The 12664-nt window shown below is 33.6% G+C and overlaps 1 protein-coding gene and 1 long non-coding RNA gene across 3 annotated transcripts in view; one reads left to right on the top strand and one right to left on the bottom strand.

Annotated features, from left to right (window-relative positions):
• The window catches only part of LOC118268421 (dipeptidase 1), a 161924-nt gene that overhangs the window by 59332 nt on the left and 89928 nt on the right, over window positions 1–12664 (top strand). The gene's annotated exons all lie outside the window — the stretch shown is intronic.
• LOC126912442 (uncharacterized) lies at window positions 5648–7859 on the bottom strand. The gene is made up of 2 exons (XR_007707162.1): window positions 6333–7859; window positions 5648–5987 (listed from the first exon to the last, which is right to left on the bottom strand). It is a non-coding gene; the product is annotated as an uncharacterized LOC126912442 (long non-coding RNA).

Genomic DNA, 12664 nt, shown 5'->3' on the forward strand with positions numbered 1-12664 from the left:
CTTTACTGACCGTAATAAGTACTTATGACGTGGGTTTTTGTACTGGGTGGTAAATGGGCGGTCAGATCACCTGATGGTAAGCAATTGGGGCCGTCTATATGCATCCGAAACACCTGAGGAGGTACGTTGCCGGTCTTTTGGGGTTTAGGAATTTGAGAATTCGGGAGATTGGTGAGAAAGAAATTGGGAACCAAACCTAACTCATATGGCAACACAACGCAATCATTATTACCGTTAAAATGATTTATATCTACTTTCAACTACGCCTGCAAAATATAATTATTACTATAAAAATTCACTGCTACATTTTTTTTAACCAAAATTTTACAAAATTATAAGTGAAGAGTAAAAACGAAAAAATATTATACAAAATGACTAAAACGCGTTAAAACAAATGAAAATTCAAAGTAACATGTTGTATGTTAAACATAAATATTTTCCGGGTTTTACGGAATAATTGGCAAATATTTTTAATCTCGTAATATCTTTATTAATATTGCGTCGGTTTCGCTGAAAACTTTCATTGTGATAAAAAATTCAGTGAAATATTGCCTATGCTAATTCGTACACATAGTAGTTTTTGATTAAAAACTAGTATTTTGAACTATTAATATATTTACATCAAAATATTTGTCCAATTATAAATAACATTAATGAATGCTTTGAAATATTGAGACCCAATTTGTATTCATATTGTGTATGTCATATATATGTTTTATACAACATTGAATATTGATAAAATACCATTTGACGACCAATTGATCTATATATAGCTACATAATTATATTATAATATCTTAATTTAAGTCTTTGGCTGCTAATAGAAAACACGAAGTTTAATATATTAAATATCTATTTTTAAATATTATAAAATACATAATGAACAAGTCATTGTTAGAGAAACTAGTTACACAAAGTCTAGTTTGTTAGTTTAAAGGCTTGTCCGCAGAGCGAAATAAAATTCGCGCGAAATTATTTTCGCACCGCGCCGCTTCATATTTGCGAGCAATCACATAATTTCTATCGGCTGTGCGGGCACTGCCATAAGATACATTGTGCTTACTTGTGATATAAAAATTCACTCGAACTTTAGTTCCTTGTGCGGACAAGCATAGTCAGAGCAACCTTAGTACAAGTTTGCTTTTCGTTGGACGAGAGCGCGATAGGCGCTCTGATTAGCTGGCATGATGAACCAACCAATCAGAGCGCCGGACTTAGTCTCGTTTTGTTCTCCGTTAAGGTAAAACAAACTCGTACTAAGGGTTCTGTTTACATTCACCGTATGTTAATAGTATGACCCTAAATAATCTGTAATCCTTATAAAAATGTTGATATGCTTTATCCTGATTGCTTGATGTTAAGTTTTTGTTTAAAATACGTTTGTTTTTACTTTTTAGATAGAAATGTTCCCCAAAGTACCCAAGAAGAGTAACAGAGTGCATCCCCAAGAGTAATTTCTGAACCGACTTTTAAAAAAGAAGACGTTACGTAAAATGCAAGTTCTTTATTTTTTACCGGTTTCGGTTTTACCACTCGGATTTTTCTTTTTAAAATAATGTTAGACGAAATAATAGCGACATTTATTTGAAATCTAAATTTTTGGAAAATGTGTTAAGTTAAAAGAGAACTATAAAATATAAAACTTCATAAGCTACGGTAACCACTTATCACCAAGTGGGTAGTCGGCTTTTATTATAAAAATAAATAATTAAATCATTTTATTATTAGAATAAAAGTAATTTATAATATATCAATCTACACGGTACCTACAAAATAGAAAATTAATAGTAACTACAAATCATTTTAACCATAATATTAGTTAATATAATTTAAACGTAAATCTTTTAATTACAAAGCGTAAATTAAAAACTTTATCTCATAAAAAACATTATTTTCTTTCTTTTATTCATTAGATAATGAGCTTATTGTTATCAGAAGCTGTGTCTCACTCGGAGTCCACAGTCCCACACACGTCCCACACTCCCACACAAGATTATTTCTATCGTAATGCGATTATACGTATATAACAGGTGCTTACAAAAATCCCTCAAAGAGAAGATAAACATTGCTCGAATGCCGGGGAAATAGAATGTATACTGATTACAAACATATTTCAACGACAAACATCTTATTGAGGTATTTATAATAATACTAGCGAGACACCTCGGGTTCGCCCGGTGTTATTCTTCTTTTATACAAAGTTCTTTTCCGAAGTATCGAACGTGACAAAAGATAATTATTACAAAAATTGAGCGACTAATTTGAAAGTTACCCGCGACATTAATTTTTACGATTTTTTTTTATCATTATAATAACATATTATTGTACATAATAATATATGTACTTATATACTTTAAGTATATGAGCTGTTGACTTTTTACTTTGACGGATTGGCATAGAGTACCTCTGCTAGAGTCTGGACCTAAACAAAGTACTGTTGCTTGTGTTCACAGTTACCATTTCAGAAAACGAGTACTTGATGCAGTCATTGATACTAAATAAGGCATGTGACATAATAATACAATATCGACCAATAAACAACAATGTCTTAAATATAATAAAATACTTTAAAAAATAGAATACCTTCAAAAGCTAACCTCCAATTTTACCTACCTGAGAGCTAAAAAAAATCAAACACTTTGCTGAAAACCGCATCAAAATCGACTCAACCAAACGCCAGAAAATCGCGCACAATCATTCATACATAGATACATACATACATGCCAAACTGAAACCCTCCTTTTCTAAAGTCGGTTAAAAATCGCATACCTTACTAATTTACTAGTATATAAGCGGGTCATTGACCCGAACTGTCGCCCAGGATTTACTTCAACGGCCCAAGGGATGGAAATGTGTTACTTTGACAAAGGTACTACGTGGGATCCTACGGGAACGAGCTACCGAGGATAATGCATATACAACGCTATTTATATCATAGACTTTATTTACCTAAGATATAGGTATCATTTTTGCTTAAATACATAATGTAAATATCTTCACTCCGAAGGATCAAATACAAGTGTTTTATAAATACAATTTTTATCACTCGTGTAAGGTACATATTTGTTTAAGACAACATATTGAGTCGAGAACAGGAGTTAAAAAAATATATACAATATTATTCAGGAGTTCTTAATACATATTATATCTCACTTTGATATTCTCAAAACGTCAGATTAAATACGTAGACGATAAATTATGTTAAAGTAAAACGTTCACATACATAGAGTAACTTGAGCTGAGAGTCAGAAATCAGTACGACGCGACGCGTGTATCGAAACGTTGAAGGACCGAACAATTCAATAAACGACTCCACAGCGTTCTCTATTCCGGTCACGTATAAGCACTGACTAAAAAAATAGTTTTCTCATATTTTGTCGACAAAATTATTGAATATTTGCGAACTAATAAAGTGTTGCAACGGTATTGACAGTTACGAAATTACTTTAGTGGAGAACTTTCTGGTGATCACCTTAATATGTTAACAGTATGGTGATACTTGGTTAACAGTTTGGTGATTGCTTATAGACAAAAGTTACTGTTTTGATAGGTTATACGTGGGTCCATTGTATCACACTTTTACTGTGCCTGTTGGTACCAAAACTTTGATGTGTATGTGTGTGTGTTGGTTGGTTTGACTGGCGGTGAACGTCGCGGTTTCAATTTCCGTTCGAATCAAATTTGTTGACAAATAGATTCCGCGTTCCTGATGTGTGCACCACATAGATAACGAATGTTTAGTACCAGGACAAACATACATATACCTATATATACAGATATAACAAAACTAGATATTAAGCTAAGACTGTTTCAAATGTGGAGTAGTTACTAGTCAACCATTTAAGTAGGTAATTATTGTTTTTATGTAGGTCTGAAGTTATAAAGAAAAATCACGAAATGAAACGAGTATTAACTTCAATTATTTAGATACTAAAGCACAAATATCAATGAGAACTCAGAATGAAATATGTACTATCTACATATATCTGAATGTATAATGAATGATCACGAAAATATTTTTCACCAAAAATATCATCATAGCTCATGTACGTTTTGGAAAACAGATGTATATCAACGTAGGTAATATATCAATAAAAACTACTTTTGACAGAATTCATATACATTATACATACATATCAAATTATTAGAAGGATTAGAAATAATAGCTTCATTGATATATTATTAATGCATAAAATGAAAGATAAAATATTCGTGATCATAAATATACAATGTCCTGTTACACAGCCCTTCATCATCAAAATTATCGTCAACTTCCGCAGCATCCCGTCTCCACACGCCGTACATACACCGCACAGCCTCCGTGTAAACAGAGACCCACAGAAACTTTCCCTGTAACTTGGAGTACACAACCAACCTTTTTCGGAGTCGGTTAACAAACCAGGAAATACGTGTTTAGTTTAGAGAAACGTGCTTTTGTTCGGTAGGAAATCGACGCCGAGCGAAAAAGTAAGTGTGTAGATTTATCGTCGCTGGCTCTCGGGGTATTTCAGCGCTTGTCTTGCAAGGCTTCTTGCGAGTAATGAGTGCGAGCGGGAGCGGACAACTTAGTGCATTCTAATCAGAATCTTGTATAAATGAGGTAGAGCTTCAATTGCTTTGTAGGATGGGATGATGTATGTATGTGTAGTTGTTCTCTAACTAGTACTTTTGTTAATACATATGGTGTAAGATAATAATAAAAAATGTTGATCCCTCAATGAGTACCATATTTGACCGAGTTGAGGTAATAATATAGTGACTTGTGACTTAGGAGTTGTCTCTTTTAACTTGTACCAAGACCAGACCTCACAGATTCGTCTTCAGCGAAAAAATAAATTATTCTTTTCTCCTGAAATTACTTCTCCCAGCGTTTTACGGTTTGTATGTTACAATACAAAGTTCCTCCCTTTGTGAGAGCAGGATTTATTTATTTTTATTAAACATTCAGCGGATGATAGCAGTGTTGTATGACTAATGTAATTCTTTACTTGTCCTTCGTGTTGTATTGATGTGAGACTTTTTATGTGCGACTGTCCTTGTATAGTTCTGTTTATACATATACGTTTTATGTGAGAATGTAACATATGTAAACTACATTATGTATCTGAGGTATAATGTACGTTAATGAGGTTGGTTGATAATGATTATGATTGCATAAATTGGAATTTCAAATTGTTAATATATTAATGAAATTATGTCAGTCTAATTGCGAAATAATTTCCAAATATAATATTATTTTGTTTGTAGTTTGATGTTGCTAATATTTTATATGTTTTCATTTACCAAACAGCTGCAGATTAAAACCTTCTGCCGTGTAAATACTTAAATCTTTTTCCGAGATAAGGAAAAATAAACACGCGTCGTCAAAGCATCTGTAAGCCGATTACTTATCTCTACACACATATACGTACATATGTACAGATATCTTAACTACATATATATAATATACTAGCTGACCCAGCGAACTTCGTACCGCTTTCGCGTAGCAATGAAACTCTACTTTATTTTGTATAGCTGAGTTATGTATGAGTCCCTATTCAATTTGAATTGGAATCTATAAATATCCTCCATATAAAAATGAATCCATAATTTCCTGATCTCACTATACCTGAAAAGGACTTTACTAATTTAAAAAAAAAAACAAAATATATTTTCATAATAGTGTTTATTTCATAGGATTCAATCATTTCACTGTCCTGCAGGCGCCTTATCGGCTCTGATGACAATTTTGTGATTATCTGATGGCATGCGGTCTAATGCATTTGTGAATGTCTAATGCATCGGTCTAATGCAACTAATTCATTGTGTTGAAGGAAAAATGTTTGAAGTTGTTCATCACAATGGATCTCTTTACTGAGTTGTTGTGTGCGCAACGCTGATCGACTTCTCTTGCTGAATTGTCCATAAAATATATTTGCAAAAATGTATAGTCTTCAACAGGCACTGGCAATAAGGAACCTGTTTGATGATATATTTGAATCCCTGAATCTGCAAGAATATAAATATGTATACAGGTAATTGTATAGCAAATTGTACCACCATGTGGCTCGCAAAATACTGCCACAATACTTTACATCATTTCAAATTAAAACTACTTTTAACCTCGACATTAAACAGCCTTCCACGGGAGCTTTAGGTAGTAGGCTTTACCAAGAACATCTTGCTCATGCCACTATAAAATACAACATGTTATTAATGTTGCTGATTAAGTCTTCGGATTATAGACTATTATTATGTATTTGATTTATTGTTTACAACACATCACTGACTCGACATATTTTGCACCAGCTACATGGTTTTAAAACTAAAAAAAACGTTTGCCATTATACTTACTTGCTAAAAGTTGGCAAAAAATTGTCTCGTATAACTTTTGTTGCCCCAAATGATGTCATTTGAAAGCAATTATTGTACTACTGGATATGAGTAAAAAAATGGACCAACGAATGTAGTGGCTCTGGTGGCGGTACCAATGGCGTCAATTTGACTTGGCCGCTGGCGCAACACAATCCAGAGGCTTCATTTTTTAATTTCAATCCCAATGTGGACACACAATGTTCATTAGTCCAATAGCAACAATTTGCTCTGAACTGTAATCAATTGCTACATTATAACTGAATGCAGCTTTGTGGGGATTAAACACAACATTTCTATCTTGATATCGATTCAGTTCAAGTTCATTTCGCGCTTTGCGATGCTCATCAGTTTGATTTGCTCTTATATTTCTTTGACTTGCCGTATTTCGAGTTCTGCGGCCTAAGCTTGTACGTCTGGTTGGTAGCATTGTTAAAAACGAAATTCCAACTGAAAATAAAAAGCTCTCATACATTTTCTGCATAACCGTGTATACCAAATTGTAGTATTGTGTAGTCACCAAAAGTTACTAAAAATCAATAATGAAGATGTGAACTTACCTTGATTAACAAACACTTTTTAGCAAATAAAAATCGTCTTAGTCTTTAAAACTCGAAGAAATATTAAGATAATCTCTCAGAAATATTGAAAAATATACATTTAATTTTGCATATTTTAAAAAACGCGCAATACGAATGTCAATGTCATTCACACCAATAGACTATATTGAAAGAGCATCGTTTGTTCGAAAACGTGAATAGAAACTTTAATGTACACAAAATAAATTTCTGAACACTCGCGTAACTGTTGATAATTTGTCATTATTTCTGAACGCACGCATAATTAATATTTGAGGAATTTCTATTAATGCTTAATGCACTTTTCAACATTTTCAATAGATTAAAAAAAATACAGACAATTGTTTATTCACCCTTTTCATAGTTTATGCATAAATGTCAATCATTATTTACAGAATTTGAATTTAGAAACAACAAATATTTGACATGTACAAATGAACATTTATTGAAAACATCTAGCTTTTGCCCGCGACTTCGTCCGCGTAGTGGTGTTAGTGGTCAAAATGCTGCCGTATGTCATCTAAAATGTGAATTACTTGAGAATATGTTACTGTTAGCATTTTTAAAGATATGTATTCCAAAGAAACCACGGCCGCCGATTCATCATTTTATAATCATGATGAAAAATAGCCAAGGTTATCTATATTATTATCCTTTAATTTCCTATATATTGCTTATCAATAAAAAAATACATTGTTACGTTGTTATATTCCAAAAAAAAAACATCCGTGCAAGCGTAACCTCAACACAAACAGGGTTACTTTCGCATTCATAACATTAGTATGGTATTAATCTCCTCTATCAAGCATTCTACGCCTTCTACCCTTTTTATTAAAAAGTAGCCTATGTTCTTTCGCTCCTCATTAAGTGTCTAAATACAAAATTTCACTGTTACAGCTTTAAAAATGACGAATTTCCATATTCATCCCCTATTATTCATCCCCTATTTTTACCCACTCTCCCCTATTTTTTGCAATAAAAAGTAGACCATGTTCTTTCGTTCCTCATTAAGTATCTAAATACAAAGTTTTACTGTTACAGCTTTTAAAATGACGAATTTCCATATGACCATTTATCCCTTATTTTTACCCATTCTCCGCTATTTTTTTGCAATAAAAAGTATCAAGGTCTATTCTATCTCAGTTCTAAATTCCATCAAAATCGGTTCACTGGTTTAGGCTTGAAAGCGTAATTACAGACAGACAGAGTTACTTTCGCATTTATAATATTAGTAGGGATTCTGTGCTCCAAGTCTCCAACGCACACTTATCTAATAGCATTTGTTTTTTAATATCCAATAGCAATATGAACTTTATCCAATAGCAATAAAGCTCAAATTGAGTCTACGTATTAGTTAGAAAACGTTTGTATGGGATAAAGAAAAGGGCTGTTTTTAGGGCTTTTCCGTCAATTATTTGATATTTTCTCACCTTTTAAACCTTCCCTTGACCTCCACGAATAATTCAAGACCAAGATAAGATAAATCCGTTCAGCCGTTCTCGAGTTTTAGCGAGACAAAGGAACAGCAATTGATTTTTATATATATAGATATCAGAGCGGTTGTGATAAAATACACGAAACATTTATCCATTCTTACAATTCCAAATCTTATATGAAATAAAAATAACTAATCATAAAAATTCCACTATCACAATACTTTGTAAGTGCTTTAATAATTCGCAGGGACCTTCAATCTAGGAGTCATTTTAGTGATATGAAGGCTTCAGAACAGTAAGTGTCGTGTTCTGAGCTGGTCCTCAATACGTTGCTTTATGTCGGCACAATCTGGCACAACCCTGTCCTCGCCCGGATTAGAATTCGTCGAGCCATCTAACTGTCACTCACAATGGCCGCCGACTACCTAACTCAATCCGTTGAAAGGAATTCCAAAGTCATTTTTCTTTTAGGATGCCATATTGTCTTACATAAAACCCCAAGACATTGTTTTTCTGCACGCTCTTATAAATTGAGAATTCGCAAATGATTTCGTGATGAAATTTCCTTTAGTTTGCCCTTTTCTTTAGTGAATAGTTTAGAAGCAACAAGGGCCATAATTGAGAAACTTATTATTACGTAATTTATTAATTTCTTTAGAGACGTTCCTTTGTACTTTCAAAACAAAGGTCGATAATAATTGCGCAGTAAACAAAATACGTTCACAAAAAGTATTGGACTACATTTGAATTGGAATTATACAAAATAACCAATTCAGGAAATACGTGCTACGCGCTACGGAGCTAGTGCTACGCGGCTACGGCGTAGCTTCGACTGGGTCCCGCCCGTCATTGGCGCGGAATGTTTTGAAAGTATATTTTAATATGAAACTTTTGAAGTTTATAAATAAATAAATAATAATTTTACATCTTGTCACCTTTTCCAAGTATATTGTGTTAAATTTTCACCAATTACATTTCACAGAATGTCACGTACCAGTTTGTATACCTATAGGCTGCCTTTGTAGTCACAATTCAGGATAATTAAAGACTCCATTAATAGAAACTGATACGCCTATATTTCTGCTTTGTTGGGACTGAAAGGCAAACATTCAATACCGTTTTAAGTAATTTTAAAGCAGAAATAAGTATTTTCTCAAGGTCGTTGAATGTTTTCCATACAAGGCAAATGTGAAATTTCCAGAAAACATTCTCATTCTCTGGAGAATAAGTCACACGAAGAGATAACACATGAATCCTTCAGTTACAGTATTTTTTCTGCACATTTGTAACCGGTCGCCCGTCACCGACCTCTGGGGACTTAATTACGTAAATTCATCGTTGTCCATATCTCTGAGTGTTAGGGCTGACTAATGTTTAAATCTGCTAATGAAGGGAAACTAAAGTTCGCTTCGTTTTGAACAACTACTCTATGTATTGTTGTAATCGGAATTATGCCTTATTACTAAATACCGAAGTGTGCTGTTCGCTGTAAAAATAAAAAAAATATGTTTTTGTGATCAAACTGCTATGAGCCTATAATATTAAATAATTTTGCAGAGCCGGGTGAACTAGAATATAATAACCAGAAATAAAACTAGAAAACAACAATATTATAAATCCCTCTGCTTTTTAATGTAATTTCTTTTACTAGGAACTGCTCGAAAATATTGAAAAGTAATGTTAATATTAAGCTTTATTACCAAAGTATCCATCAAACAATTACTAGACTCGATGTAACGAGTAACAACCCTGCGCTAAAGCTATAGTTTAATGCCAGCCCGCGTTTTGTCTTGTATTTGCAGTGTTGTGTCAAAGTCTACGACGTTTGACGGCATTTTGCCGGTCCTTGTTAGCTCGGACTCCAGGGTAAACGCTCTCGCCGGGCATCGAACTGTAATCACTCGTATTGTTACTCGAACACTGTTACAAATTGGATACGTTTGTACTGAAACATATTTATACACTACTATATTTTTAGTACTGATTCTAAAAAATACTACGAATAAACCGACTTCGTTTAATACCTACTTGGAATACATTATACTATTAGCAACAGGCTATCCAAGATTCAATTTGTAGTAACAATACTAATGTTATTACGAGGCTGTCATATGAGAAATAGTCGATTACACGACCTGTCGCTGCCGATATCGATATAATTACAGGCAGACGCAGGCCTCATGTGATCATATCATTATGAGCATGTGTACAATATTCGATTACACATCAAATTGAAACTCCCCTCTCTCTCTCTCTCTCTCTCTCTTTCTCCATCTCCACTCTGTTTGTTCTGTTTTCATAATCGTTTCAGTTAAGTTTCAGGAATTTCAATATATCAGTGTAGTCATGTACGAATTTACTTTGAATACTCGTAATATGGGAATACCTAACTGTATCACTGAAACAGTAACACAATCCGTATTGGTATTATTGGTACATATTGGTACATGGAAGTGCCATCCTCGATGCGGTACTAATTAAATTTTGAACTCCATTCAATGTGCTCGACATAGCTCAAGAATTCAATGTGCAGCATTCAGGAGCTCCTTGGTATTGTGTGAGGCTGTGAACGTGGATGAATGGTGACGAGGGAATGTCTTAACTTGGGACCGTCCCGAGTAACAATTCGTCCGTTTGTGTGAAAGGGATTGAAATGAGTTTCAGTGTTTTCAAAACACTTCATATTGTACATATTAAAAATATTTCAGTGATGTGTTTAGATCAAAATATTGACCTAATAATATCTAGAATATAGATAACATACTTACAATATAATTTGAATACAAAACATGGACAGTTAATACAATTACTACATGCTGAATTGAGCGGTAACTTACTAATGTCTCTTTGTTAACTTAAATGAGCTGCTTAAAGCTAAGCCTATCCAAGTTGTACCATAAAATAAATTTTGTGTACCAGATTCATTGGTACATAAAATCTATATTTTGTAACGTCATGTAACATATTTTTCAGCTTTTCAAACGAGGCTTTTGTAAAAAAATAATATATCATTCGAAAACCACATACAACAGACGCAATGTTTTTTTTTAATCTGCATAAAAATAATGTTTTGTTAAGCTTGATCTTTAACACTGTATTTACACGATTGGAAATTGATTTCGGCGTATATTTTAATAAAATAAATATTATTCAATGAATGATTTTGAAATGAAATATTTTTATCAATATTATCCGTTAGGGGTTAGTACTTATCCGGAGCTGCGGACAACGTAACAGGTTACCGGGGCTCCAGCTCAAAGCAGGAGAAGGAACAGGCTGGTTTTTAGTCAGTAAGAGTCTGACACTCCCTCCCGCCTCGCCCAAGGCGGGAGAAGTCATTGGATAATATTCCCGCCTCAAAAAAAACTTTTGTACTTGAATGGTAGTAAATGCGGTAATGAATATGTTTTTCAAAGTTTTAATTTTAAACGAGTTAAATTGTTTCATTCCCCTGTGAATGTAAGATGGTGGGCTGCCATTAATTTTTCCTTATTTCCTTTGCTTTCTGCTTGACGTGATTAATCCCGGTTTGTCCCAGCACTCGCCTCCCTACTTAGCGTTTTCTACTATCTAGGAGCACTTTAAATGTTTTTAGAGAAAAGAAAAGAATTAGCACAGATATTGCAGTAATATAATGGATTTGTTTGATGGAAGATTAAGTATGATAAAAACAGTCTTGAGATAGAAAATGAAATACATATAGAGCTTTCACTATTCTGGTCTGGGTCTGGGTGTCATGTGCGTGTGAAATTAAATGTTTGTCGACGCACTCAAAACACAGGAGAAAATCCTAGTGTGGCAATTTTTTTGTTAAACACTATTTCACATACAAATACGTAAAAGGTATGTTACCTAGCTAAAAGCATAGTGTCCTTTTTTCAATACACATTTGTATATTATTTTTTAAACATTGCACATGGATTAAATGTACCCCTGAAAGCTATTTTAATGCAACCAAAGAGAGAAATTTTAACGTTAACATTTTTGTTAAACCAACAGAATCACTTCGAATTTCACAGAAACTTTATACAGGTGGAGCCATTTGCGCCATTGCGATAACTTTCAAAATAATGCCGAGTTTTTTCGTAACATAGCTTCAGTGAATTCGATTTAAACTAGAATTGGCGTGTGTTGAGCAAAATTCCCCGATTTTAGTGTTCCCGAGCATCTAGACCACAGAGACGACTGCATAGATTAACACTAGATCTCTAGTGATGTGCTGCAATTCAGTCATTGTAGACGGAATGCAGCTCAGTGCTCACTGACCTGAAATTAGATTGTAGTATACCACAACTACGTT

This window comes from Spodoptera frugiperda, chromosome 25, assembly GCF_023101765.2.
Source record: "Spodoptera frugiperda isolate SF20-4 chromosome 25, AGI-APGP_CSIRO_Sfru_2.0, whole genome shotgun sequence".
NCBI lineage: Eukaryota > Metazoa > Arthropoda > Insecta > Lepidoptera > Noctuidae > Spodoptera > Spodoptera frugiperda.